Below are 10,363 nucleotides of genomic sequence, written 5' to 3' on the forward strand. Positions count from 1 at the left end.
AGCGCTCAATGTGGCATCTATGTATATATGTCTATGGTCCAAACTACCATTTTTTTGCCTACTTTAATGGGAAAATTAAATTTTAAAATAAAATTCTGTCTGAACTAAAGATGCGATCAAATAAATGCATGAAATGAAATGTAAGTGCATGAAGGGCAGAACAATCTTCTTTTTGTAAAGATACAATACAAACTTTAAAGGCCTACAGAAAGGTGATTTTTTGCACAAAACTGAAATAGCAGATCGATTCCTTATATACCATGGAATTTTTTTATGATTTTAAAATAATTTTAGGCCCCTGGATAGTCCTGATTAGGCCCAATAAACTATCACCACATTTGACTCGAATTTGGCAAACTGGAACGACAGGTGCGTGACGTCGCGAGTGCCAGCTGCTGGAACAACCCCTAGTTCTAGTAGCGAAGCCAGCAGTTTGCCAGACCTGGACAGCTTCTTCACTGCAAATTTCTATGTGTGCCGCGGGACGTCGCTTGGAAATATAAAACGTTGGGTTCAGTGCAGTTTTTATTGCGAGTAGATGTACGAAGTGCGTGTGTTGCCCTCAGCAGCAGCAGCTCACACCACCGGGGACAGAGGAAGCAGAGAGACCTGCGGTCTTCGGTCTGTGTCTCCCTGTTCGCCTGCCTCCTCTCTGGGGAAATCAGCCGGAGCCATCCCGCCGTGTTCAGCTCCCTGCGGTGCGGACAGGAATCCACCTGGCGGAGAGCGGACACACTCTCCGCCAGGTGGAGAGTGGAAATCTCGGCAGAGCGATCATCGACGTGGACACACGTCGGGGCTCTTGATGATCGCTCTGCCGGCTGATTTCAGGGCATCCATCCCGCGGTGTGTCCGCTCTCCGCCAGGTGGATTCCCCCTGAGCGTCCGCACCGCAGGGAGCTGAACACGGCGGGATGGCTCCAGCTGATTTCACCAGAGAGGAGGCAGGCGAACAGGGAGACACAGACACAAGACCGCAGGTCTCTCTGCTTCCTCTGTCCCCGGTGGTGTGAGCTGCTGGTGCTGAGGGCAACACACGCACCCACAGCACTTCGTACATCTACTCGCAATAAAAACTGCACTGAACCCAACGTTTTATTGCCTTCACCACTCAACAAGCATATTATAGCGGCAGCCAGGAAAACCCATGGCACCTGTGACGTCACACGGAAGCCCCGCCCCCAGTCTGGAATTCCAGGAAGGATTTCCAAGCGGCAAATTCAAAATCGCAAATTTCATGCGTTTATGAAATGTTTTGGTGTAGAGTCCAATGATCATTATTGTTCCTCTGTGTATGTATTATCATTATGTATTGGGTGTAGTGTCAGCTTTCTGTAGGCCTTTAATTTCAATGGCTATTCCAACCTGAAACTCTTTGTCCCTTTATAGAGAAGTCAAAAAAAGCCTGCAAACATCTGCTCCCAGCTGGTTTTCAATGCAACGAGAAAGAGTTCCATTGGCATTCAGTCTTTAATCCAATAACTCTACAGTGGTTGCATGTATATCAGTTCTGGCTCTGATGAGCTTTGATGGGAACATAACATTAATTTGTTCATTCATTTTCCATGCCCCCTTCATCAAATTCAGTGTGTTCAGGAGCTGCAGTCACAAGGCGAGAGGCAGGGTACATTCTGGACCAGTCACCATCATGGGGCCACGCAGAGGCAAAAGAGATAAGCAGCTATGGACTCCCAAATATCACATCTGAGATTATAAACAAATTTTCAAAAAGGATTCTGCGGTCTTCGCTGCAAGAGTGGGCCCAACTCACCTTTTCTTTACTGGAACATATTTCCTGACTGTAGAGCTTTACATGGAGACGATAGTGACCATTCACTTACAAAAAGGTAAATAAATAAATGAAAAAAATAAGTCAATTGAGGTAGTTCGGCAATCTGGTAAGGATGCCTCCTGGTCACCTCCCTTTGGAGGTTTTCCCCGGCACATCCAACTGGGAGGAGGACCCGTGGAAGACACAGAACTCGATGAAGGGATTATTTATGAAGAGTGTTGCTGGGGAAAGGGATGTATGGGTTTCTCTCCTGAACCTTTTGCTTCCGCAACCCGACCTCGAATAAGCGGAGAATAATAGATGGATGATTGATTTTTCCTTGACTAGAAAACAGCTGGTAGCTCTCTCTCAGTCCTGTGTTGGTCTGACATCTGTGGTCCAGTCAGAGATCATATAGTATCAAAATTAACTTAAAAATTTAAAAGTCCTGTTTATCAGAAAGTGTGGTTCAATATTCTCTCAGGTTCCACTCGTTGTGATGGCTTACACCCTTGTCCCTTGGAAAGGTAGAGGTAGGTACTGTACATATCTCCAGTTCTGTGTATGCTGATGCTCCAGTTCACTATCAACAATTTGAAAATATTTATTTGGCTTGTTTTCACATTTAAAAATCTTCTTTAATCACCTTCACCTCGTATCATTTAGGCCCTTTGCCCAAGAAGCAGCACTTGACTGCTGTGCAAAAAAATCAACAGCCAAGTCAAATGAACCAAAGTAAAAACACTTTTGGATGTCTTGAATCTGGAATAGCCGTGGCAGTGATGTCACAGGTGGCAAAGTGAAAAGTAAAAAACAAGGCTTGCTTTTCCTGTTCATCTTTCCTTAGGTCTGCCCCTATTCTCCCCCTCTTTATCCTAATCCTCTTTGCGGGCCTGCGGGGAAAGGTTGGACATTTACAAAGGCAATCGCTGCTGGGAAATTGTGGCGGATGCCAAATGGGACCGGTTGCGGTGTCATACACAGCTTTGCTCTGCCAGAGGCCTTGATTCAGATTCTGAGCTTTATGGTCAGACTGGACCGTGGCTGTGCTGAAAGGTCATTCACATTGCCTCACTTTCTCATTTGCATTCTCTCTTTGGTGTGTACACTTTACCATTCATCTCTCATTGTAGCACAGTCAAACACACTTTCTGAGACACACAAAAAAGAAATCTCTCTCCCTGAGCCCCACAGCTCCTACTCAGTCTCTCTGGCTCAATGCCAACAACCTTCTGCCAAACATTCAGTTGCCATGGCAGCAGAGAGAGGAGGACAGAGAGGAGGAGAAGACTATCAGAGCATGCCAAGAATAATGACTCACTCCTGGAGCCAGATGTGCCACATCTGCAGCCATATTAGTGATTTTGTGTGTGGGGGATGGGGGTCAAACACAGAGTACAGGCCTTTGAATACAACCTGCATTTCAAATAAACCTTACGATCAGGAAGCGAGAGCCTTCGCCAGGGAAATGATAGGAATTTAGAAGAAAGAAATGCTGAAGAAAAATAGAAAAAGCAAATAGGAGGAACTTTGTCTGTGAACTGGCTGACATGATGATGTTTATGGCAGAATGAAGCCTTTCCATAAGCTCTTGTTTGCAAAATGTTTTCTGGCGGCAGAAGATTTAAGGAGGAGAAGTTGAAATCCAACTAAGACTGCAAATTATTTCTGAGTCCAAAAGAATATCATAATCTGTAAGAGCAGTCACAGCAGCATTGAAGTGGATTCTCTCCAGACTGGTATGTTGTTTCATTTTCCATTTCAGTCACTCCTCACTCTTTCCATCTACAAGGACAATCTGCTAAACTCCTCAGCGGGAACCATTTTACTTTAACAGCCCTACTGGATCCTGTCACTTCAGCTCACCATTCTCCTTCTTTCTTTTCCCTTTGCTTCCTAATTGCAGTACCAGGCCTTCTCTATTCAGGTGCTGAGTGCTACTCTGCCAAATATAACATCAGCGCCACACAAGAAAGTTCAATCATGATGTAACTGAGGCCCCTGAAGCAAGAGGCTTCATATAATGATGGCTTACGCAATGTCCCGACAGACCAAAACCAAACCACAGGTTTAGGCTTTTGCCAAGTTGGTGACATCAAGGACTAAACAAACCACAATTTGAAAGCCAGCAAGTGTTGGCTGAATAGCATATGGCAAAATATTAAAGGGAGTTTCTAGTTGACTTTTTTTGGCGACAGTAAACATTCTTTAATGCAGCAGTATAACAGGGTGTTTGTTGCTTTTGAGGATCCAACCATCTCATGCAGGAGTACAGTGAAGAAAAACACATCTGACAAATGCAGACAGTGTGTAAGGCATCAGGTGAGAGGGATTTCATAAGCTTCAACAAATGAAAAATGACCACAGCTAAAGGGTAAACAAAGTAACACAAATTCTAGCTCACTAAGAGTTCTTTGAAAAATGACCACAATAATCTAAATAAAAATAAACAGTGACGTTAAAAAACAACTTAACTGGCAGTAGTTGAAAGGATGAAACAACAGCATTCAGACTAATTTATTAATTTTGTTTTGTACAACATCAAATAGATAGAATTAGAAATCCTGCAAAATTACTTTGTATTGCTGTACTGTAAACTTACAGAGTTGCGTTTATTGTTTGAATCTCAGTTATTACGCTCATAATTGATAGGGTTTGTGTTCGCTCATCTTTCTCACAAATATATCCCTTTTCAGGGCTTTTACAGATGCACCTATTACAATACCGATGTTAAAAAAAATTCTTTATGGACGATAGCCAATGACTGACACCAAATGTTTTTGCCATTTTATTTCTCCCTTAAATATAAGTGAAAGAATTAAAAATGTATTGTAAAAAAAATAACAAAACAGTTAGTGTCTCAGCCCTTTGTTGCACTTTCTTTGAATGAAGGATGTGAGATTGAGATCAACATGCATTCAGTCAATAACATGACAACACTTCACTAAAACGCTTGTTACTTCCTGCTTCGGTTCAGGCAATAAAATATGTTGTTTGGGTTAGAGAACGATCCTGTTCAGAGCTAAAAAACTTTATTTTCTGGTTGGATTTAGACAATAACATAATTTGATCATGGTTAGTTGCTCTCATTACCTTGATAAGTCACATATTCATTAAATGTAGTTATTGACCATATCTGCCGGCATGAACAAGTGCCATATGAGCATGTTTTGAGGAGGAAGACAGTCTCAAAAAAATCTCAATGAATTTTGCCAATTTAGTCCATCTGTTCTTCATCAGCTGGGAATATAAAGAGCTTATCTTCCCCATCTCAGTAGGCTCTTTTGCATCTGAATTTTCAAGCCAGGACAGATCCAGTTTTACGGTGCATCGTTACATTTATGAAAGTACAGAGGCGGAGCAGGTGATTGTAGCTGATTCACAGAGAATATGCCTCTGAGCTGGCAAGGAAGGTTGTAAGAGGCTAAACAAGCAATGAGCGTCACAGAGCTCACAACTTTAATCAACTATGTTGTCACTCAGCGGATTCTGCTCCACTGGCTTGATCTTTGTAAGGACACATTGATGTGGGGTTGAACCTCCTCTAGTTGTGTGAAATATGAGGAGGAAAAACAGCACGTTAACCAGGACATCCTTTTTTCACCTATTAAACGGAACAGATACAGTATGTGAAAGAAGCTAGTGACAGATCATTTACAATCTTCACTGTTTGACTGTACAATTGTTCAACTGTCAATTTCCAAATCAAGTTTGGTATGTAGTTCCTATTTTAAGATACCAAAATGGTATTTTGGTCTTCATTGTTGGCAAGACTAAATCCCTAAAGAAGCACTTTGAGTCATTGACTTTTAGATACTCAGTTGTTTATTTCCCCCTTGTAATGCAAAGGTGTGAAGTTATTCTTGTAATCAAATCTAGACTTTGTACCTCTAACTATTTTGTCTTGTGCATCATCTGCATAATTCACATGTTTGAAAAGTTCAAAAATGATTTCAGCCCGTTTGGTTTTTATTATTACAAACACGTCTGTTTCAATATGGAAAGGCTCAAGACTATCCCAGGCCAGCCCAGAGTCTTCAACTTGTTGGAAACTGTTTTATGATGTCTAGCACATGACTCCAGGACTTCACATTTTCAGATTTCAGACATTTTCCTACCCTCCAGCTCTAACCCGTGTCTGTTTTTGTCGTTTGATCCACTGCCGAGACTCATTTTTGCTGGATTTGTTCCCCAAACCTATCCATCATGAAATATATATTACCCTGTTCACACCATCACGTTCATGGGACTTTTTTTCAAGATAAAAAAGTCTTCATAATGTAAATTATTTAGCTTTGGGTGAATATTAAGTCTTAGGTTTAGTTTAAGTCTGGGTAAAATCAGACAATAAGGATGTAGCAGCAGCATCCACCTCCCTTCCATCGAGAATGCATTTGTATACTTTTATCCTACGTGAGTGTGTTTTCCTTTTCAATTTTATTACTTTTAATGCTAACTTTTGACTATAGTGTTGCAGATCACATATAAAATATTAAAGCACCTCTACACTTAAACTGAAACATTTATGAACAATCAAGAACCAGAATAAATACAGATCAAAGTCTTGCAATGCACACATTCAAATGTCCTATTTTCTGATGATTTATCTATTTTTATAGGTTTATAAGACATAAACACACTCATATATACACTGTATGTATGTGTATGTGTATATATATATATATATATATATATATATATATGTGTGTATATATGGTAAAACACATATCCACACAGATGGTGAAATCCTAGGTTCTTGAGGTTATTATTATTATTACTATTGTTATTATTTTATATTTTTTATTCATTTTTATTTATATTTCATATTTAATTTTAATTATCTTTTTATTGGTAGTAGGACAAGGAAGAATTTCATTGCACATTGTACTGTGTATGATTGTGTATGTGACAAATAAAACTATCTTGAATCTTGAAATCTTATTAGCAGTTTTTATTGAGAGTCCTTTCACCAATCTGGGATTGCTATTTTCACTTTACCTTACAGCCCTGTGTCATACACAAGCTGTACTCTTAGATCACTGCAGGTTATGCAACTGTGAAATGTGTGTTTGTTTCACCTGTATGAGGTCTTCCTGAGTCGGCTTTGCTGGCGCACACATTCACAGCTCATATAGACAGGTAGCCATATCAAATTGACTTTTGTTTGTAAAGCAAATGGCAGCACAAAATAATCATAAATCAATCCAATTGAACAAATTAAATGAATACACCAAAGGATCTTTAAAAGAAGTTTTGTAGAAACAGTTCACGTTTATATTTATTCTAATTCATTGTGTGCAATTTTGTGAAGCCAAAGTCTTTGGATCTTGTCATTCAATTTGACAAAATGATTTATCCACACATTTATTTAATCAATACACTGTAGCAAGGACATTTATAAACTGTGGTTGGTGGATATGAATGTAAGTGTTACCAGCATAACCTTTGAGATGTTAACATGCACTATTGTTATAGGATACACATATTAAAACAAACAAACAAAAAAAAACAGTAATACAGGTTAAGACTGTTAACACAGCACAAACCAATTTACAACAAGACTAACTAACTTACATGAAGTTAAATTTGCAAGTGGGAGTTTGCTTGTTCTCCCAGTGCTGCCTGTTCGGGTGGCCTCTTGGTACTCCGCTTTCCTACCAGTATCTAAAGTTAGCCACGTTAGGGCAGTTACTGATTCTAAATTAGCCATAGATGACCAGATGGCCTGCATTGGCCTGCATGAAAAGACAGAGCTGTCTCAGGTGTTATTACTCGCAAGCAGTGGCGGTCCGACACTGATTTACGCCCCGGGCGAAACCCGGTGCTGGCGCCCCCAACCCCCCCTTAATTATTTTTTATTATTTTTAATATTATTTTTATCATTTTCCAAATGGCCCTGTACAAAGTCCCCTAGACATATTCATACAGAAAAGGGTGTATAATCTCATATTTTGAGATACAGATATTAAATATGGAATACAAACATTTCTAGGACCTGTTGGCACTGTTTGAGTCCATCTTTAAGGCCTTTTAGCTATTACAAGCCTGTTTCATGGTACTTTTTTTTTTTTTTTTAAATCTAGGCGAAGGTAGAAAAATCTACAGTGATTGTTTAAGAAAAAGTGCAGTTTTCAGGCGTTCCTTCAGGCAAATCACCAGGAATGCTAAGGGGTTAAGGTAGTTCAAATACAATCAGGTGCTACGTTGTTTTTTTTTGGATCGTTTTTTTTTTTTTTTTCACCCCCGAGATGCCGCCCCGGGCGCCTGCCCGGTCGGCCCGCCTCTAGGACCGCCCCTGCTCGCAAGTGATAGTTACAGATTAAAATAGTGGTAATCAGTGATGGTAAACAAATCATTCAGTTGACTAAAGTAAGGGTAGACAACCTGGGGGGTATTCCTAGAAAGTAGCTAAAGAAAGCCAAGCTATAGCCGGTAAGCGTCGCTTGAACTAGCGCCATCTCCCATTTAAGCCTCAAGTCGTTCCTCAAAGATATTTTAGCTGCATCTCGGTGAGGCTAATCCAAGCGAGGCTTACATAGCCTAGCTTAGTGCGAGTGCACGAGGAACGTAAGAAGCCCTGACGAGTGGATGGTGGAAAAACCGAGATCTGTGTGAAAATGAGAGCGAGAAGCGCTGTTATTTTTTCGGCAGCTGAACAAATAATGCTGATGGAGCTGTATGAGGATTTTAAAAGTGTCATCACCAGAAATGGTAATACAGCTGCGATCAATAATGCGAAGAAACGGCATGGCAAACAACTGCAGACAGACTAAACGCGTAAGTTCTGAAAGTTTCAATTGTTAGACATTTATTTTACTGTTCTCATGTATTTATGCTCTCCTCTTTGTGTTACAATGTGTTTAAATAAAGCATGCTGAATTGTCTCTGTATGAGATGTACAGCACAAATATACTGGCCCTGCTCAGTTTATTGATAACCCAATAATCGACACGCATCATCATACTTTGTGACTATATTATCGTGAGTGTGTGACCCACATATTAATTCTTCACTGTTACATCTCAACAGGAGCAATCTTAACAGCCAAAAGCGTACCTGGCAGCAGGTGAAGGTAAAGTACAGGAAAATATTTCAGAGTGGTAAGTAGCCTTTGAAGAAATGTGTTTGTCCAATAAAGAAAGCACCAAACTAGATATGGAATACAAGAAACTGAAAATAAAAAAGATCAAGCTAGAGATTATGAAATTGGAGAGGGATGTTACGGTGCGTTCACACCAAACGCGATGCGAATATTCGCACCGCCTTCATCGCGCGATCGTTGCCGCAGGTGTAAATTAAATTCCATCGCCTCAAACGCCTCTTTCGCGTGAGTAAAAAACGAGTGAATAGTTCAAGGGGCTATCCATGGCTGATCGCGTCCTTGTGCCTGCTGTGGCAGTCCGAGATTCGTCTGAAACGCACACGCCGTCGTGTCTGGATCAGTGACATCATCCGGTGGTGCATTCAGCTCGGATAATTTCATCGCCTTCTCCAGGAGTTGCTTCTGGATGACGGCCGCCTCGAGCGGCACCCCAGGCCCACCAGGACCCAGCCCGACGACCCGCTCGGGAGGACCGGCGCCTGCAGCCGGCGTCCCGCCGAGAGATCACGGCACCGATCCTCCCGAGCAGGCCACCAAACTGGGTCCCGGCGAGCCCGAAACACCGCTGGAAGCGGCCGCCACGGGAGGATCGGTGCCGTGATCTCTCGGCGGGACGCCGGCTGCAGGCGCTCCGCAGCTGGGCCGCGGCTCCGTTTCAGCTGCGGGGCGCCTGTGGCATGGTGTCCTGCCGAGAGATCGCGGCGCCGGTCCTCCATGAGTTCCGTCTGGATGACGGCCGCCTCCAGCGGCACCCCAGGCCCACCAGGACCCAGCCCGACGACCCGCTCGGGAGGACCGGAGCCGCGATCTCTCGGCAGGACACCACCCACAGGCGCCCCGCAGCTGAAACGGAGCCGCGGCCCAGCTGCGGAGCGCCTGCAGCCGGCGTCCCGCCGAGAGATCACGGCACCGATCCTCCCGTGGCGGCCGCTTCCAGCGGTGTTTCGGGCTCGCCGGGACCCAGTTTGGTGGCCTGCTCGGAGGCGGCCGTCATCCAGACGGAACTCATGGAGAAGGCGGTGATTAATTTTTTTTATTTTATTTAGTCAGGGACCATGTGCAAAGTACATTAATAACAAAGTAAATAGATGACCTGCACCAGATTGTAGCTTAGAAGCTAATTTCCATCTGCAGTCCCATCTGCATGTCACAGACAGCGCCTGTCCATCTGTCTCCACGTCACTGTCGTCCAGAATCTCAACGCTGATAGGCTGTCTGGCGCGAATATTTCGCCAAAGTTGGATTTTTTTTAACTCGCGCGAATCATATTTTCACTCGCGTGGCGGCCACCGCATCACCGCACCGCCTCACCGCTCCTCACCGCTCCTCACCGCGCCGCCCGACCGCTCCTCATCGCGCCGCCGGCTCGAATCCGCGTCTAATCGCGTCTTTGCATTGACTTTGTATGTAATCGCGTCGCCCGACCGCGTCTGGTGTGAACGCACCGTTAGTATAAATTCAGTTAAAGGAGAATTTTGTGTTGTGAACTG

Source organism: Odontesthes bonariensis, chromosome 4 (genome assembly GCF_027942865.1).
Source record: "Odontesthes bonariensis isolate fOdoBon6 chromosome 4, fOdoBon6.hap1, whole genome shotgun sequence".
Classification (NCBI taxonomy): domain Eukaryota; kingdom Metazoa; phylum Chordata; class Actinopteri; order Atheriniformes; family Atherinopsidae; genus Odontesthes; species Odontesthes bonariensis.